The sequence below is a fragment of the Papaver somniferum genome, chromosome 9, assembly GCF_003573695.1.
Source record: "Papaver somniferum cultivar HN1 chromosome 9, ASM357369v1, whole genome shotgun sequence".
Lineage (NCBI taxonomy): Eukaryota > Viridiplantae > Streptophyta > Magnoliopsida > Ranunculales > Papaveraceae > Papaver > Papaver somniferum.
Window position 1 is genome coordinate 26,500,563 of NC_039366.1, and position 3,656 is coordinate 26,504,218.

General features: G+C 33.2%; 1 long non-coding RNA gene across 1 annotated transcript; it reads left to right on the plus strand.

Moving 5' to 3' along the window:
• The first annotated feature begins 505 nt into the window (after window positions 1-505).
• On the plus strand, window positions 506-3,077 carry LOC113308494. Its single transcript, XR_003339826.1, has 3 exons — window positions 506-896; window positions 1,381-1,468; window positions 2,783-3,077. It is a non-coding gene; the product is annotated as an uncharacterized LOC113308494 (long non-coding RNA).
• The last annotated feature ends 579 nt before the right edge of the window (window positions 3,078-3,656 follow it).

Sequence of the window (3,656 nt, forward strand, 5' to 3'; positions counted from 1 at the left end):
CCTACCACTTAACTGGATGGAATTTGCCTTTTAAATAGAACGGGGTACTTTAACAAATTTCTAAAAAAACGGGGGCACTTTTTTTAGTGTAAAGTGAAGTGCATTACTTTATCAAAAAGCCCATTATCTTTATATTGTTCTCAAATTCTAACTGTTATCACACGAAAACTCAGTTATTTTTTCGGATTTATGTAACGGTAAACCTTGTTATTATGTTGGTTTATACAACCTATTTTTAATGCCATCATGTGATTCTTATGAAAAGAGGCTTTTTCGGTGAAACACAATTTTTATAAAGAAAAGAGGCTTTTTTGGTACGACCTCAAAATTCTGTGTGAACTTTCAATATGATTCGTTAGATCAGATGACTTAAAAACACGGAACTCGCTGCAGCCGTCCATCTAACAAGGAGTTAGGTACCATACGGGTGCTATTTGGTGGGTTTGTAATTAAATAACTGAACTTACCTAAAGATAAAAAATTTATACACAAGAATTGAAGCAGAAACTCATTACTCTCTCTAGGTTCTTCGAATTAGATTCAGCGGGGAACCCTAATCGCAAATGAGAACGATGATAATTTGATTAAACCCGAACCTTAAATATTCTCCAACTTCAATTCAATCTATGTTCAACAAAGTTACTCAACGGATTATAAAACCCAAAATCAAATGGATTGATGTTCCTTTTTTCTAAAACCTGAAATCTAACGGAGTCTTATTTAGATGGACTGATTTTTCTCCTCTCAACTTCGCAGTATTATTTTGCTGTATCTGAGGTGAAGAAGAAGATTGTAATGGAGGTGGTGCGGATGAGATAGTGACGGATGTGGTAGTACCTGAAGTGGAGAAGAGGAGATAAAAGAGGATCAAACAGAAAATAAATCAAATACAAATTGTAAGTATATTGTTAAATTGGTGTTTATTGTTTTGTTCCGTTGAACTTGCGAATTTTGCTTAATCGATCCATTATATTTTTGAAATAGTGGAATTGGTTTGATTTATTAATGTTTTGTGAAATACTAGAACCCTAATTTGTTCCTAGATTTATTAGTTTCAATCAGTACTGCAAATTTAGTCATGTTTGATTTATCAATTTTGTTGTTTGAATAAATTTGTAACAGAATATTGGTAGTAGTATTAGGGCAGTTAGGTAAGAATTTAGTCATTTTTTCTGTTTGAATCCCAAGTTTGTGAACAACAATACAAATGCCTCAGGGACATGTATGTTTGAATCCTAAGTTTGTGAACAACAATATAAATGCCTCAGGGACATGTATGACGATTAATTCTGAATGAACCATGGGTTTTTAGTCTCTTTTCCTTGGTTCAAATAACAGTTACTTTTGTATACATTGACTGATACTAACATGGATCAACAGCAGTATCGGTCATTAAATAGCAATCCAAGTATGTCTACCAGCAACTCGGTGATGAAGATTCATAACTACTGATGCAGGGGTGTATTGCGTAAGTAACGTTTCGATTGTCTTTGTGTTTCCATGAATGCATTTCCGAGTTCAATTTTGTTTCCGCTTTCGTGCTAGCTTCAACCATTTAAATAGCAGGTTTGAAATGTGTGAATCAGACTATACATTTCCACATCCAACAATTAGATTTCCTATGTTAGTTCATTGATCATTAGTATGACACCAAATCAGTAGTTACTTCAGTTTTCCATTGTCTCCCCTTCAGCTTAAGTGATATCATTTAACCCAAGACACAAGTATATGTCGGACCTCATATCAGTACAATTGCAAATTCATAATCAAAACAAGATTTTGTTATAACCACGACACTATGATCGTTCTCAAAGGCTGCTTAACTATGTGTGTGATTGGGGGAATGGTATTTCAAGCATGAAATGTTTTCTACTTGGGGAAAGGTTATTTCATTTGATGATTAGACCATGACACTGCTCAATTAATCATATTATATCGTAAAAACATGGAAGGTCAAAACTTTAGACTAATAGACAACGCTTAGGTATATAATCGAGAATTCAGTAATATATGGTGATCACAGACAGAATCTTTAAAACAAATATGGATATTTACTTTTGTGGATTAACGTGACAACCGTATCAAATTACTAACGTTGTTTGGAGGGGTCCAATCGTGGAGATTAGATTCAAACCTTTAAGAGATACGAAGCTGCACAAGGCAAGCAACGTGGCGAAATTAAAGAAAAGTATAGAAATAGCATTAACGAATTCAGAAATAGCACGCTCTTAATTGACCACGACATGCAACCAGTTAAGTTGGTTAAGCTTGGATTTCTGGGACTTATCATATTGCATGTTGGCATTATGATTTGTGTTTTAATTAGAAACCTATGCTAAGTGGTTATGGGACCTCTGATAATGTAATGCACTTTTGACCTATAAAATCTTAATTCATTTGTTGCCATTATGACTTTTGGGAGTTATCATACGGTGTACCTTGGCTTAGCTAAAAATCCTAAATGCAGCTAAGCCAAGGTTAGAGGAAAACTGCAACCACACTATGGGCCTTGGCCTTAGCTAATCATAACCTAACCACTAAACCTAATCATAACCAACCGGATAGTTAGTTTCGTATGTTTAACAGATTCCTAATGGTCGGGTCGATATGACCCAATTAACTAAACATGGTAGTAGGCTCCAGCTAACCTATAGGCTTAACCCCCGAATTGTAGGTTCAAGTGATATTTAATAAAAGACGCTAAGGGTGTTTAAATATGATTATTACAGATGCATCTTTAAGTCATTTATTAATTTCCTCGAGTTGACACTATTAAAAACAGGTGGTTGGATAAATTGCTTCATACCTTCTCTCGAACGGAGTTTAACACATGTAGCATGATCGAGACTTTTTATAAGCTAAACTTGACAAATCTTGGTAGTTTTTATATTATTCATGCTATATATTATTTAGTCATAATTTTGTTGATAACTATGTAATGGCCTTTTTATTTTTTTATTTGGATTGGGTAGTCTTTTATTTTTGATTTTTTCTTCTCGGATTCCTGAGTTATTATTATTTATTTATTTATTGAATAATTACCTATATCAAATTATTCAAATTTAATTGAACAACTACATGTATATTCAAGCAAAGACCAACATAAACTTACCATGATGTTAATTTTTTGAGCGTAGGCACAAAGAAACAGCATTTCCTCAATGCTGTTAATTTTTTAAAATATATTATTATTCCTGCTTAAGGCTTATTTGAAGAATGAAGAGTTCATTGAACGCGATAAGGACAACCGAGATTTTGCACTCAAGGAAATCGACAACGAGATGGTTGTACTATAGGAGATCAGGTCATAGAAAATTTGCAAGTACATGACATCAGTCCATGAAAATTTGGAAAAGTTAAAATTACAAAAAAAAAAAATAAAACAGAAACATATGCGACAACAATTCAAACCACATCCGGAAATGCTCAAAGAGAGAAGCTTAAAATTCATGGACAGGTCAAAGATGTAAATATTCACTTTTGGAGTAGTTTTTGTTAGATCTCAAATCTTTTATTATTTCTGTTAGCTAATATTCTTGGAAAGGTATACTATACTCCAATTTATAATGTTGTTTACAATCTCGTATGATTCACCAGGTTTTTGGATGATCAAAAGGCATTAACAACTGATTGACTGACATCAATAACTTTTGTAT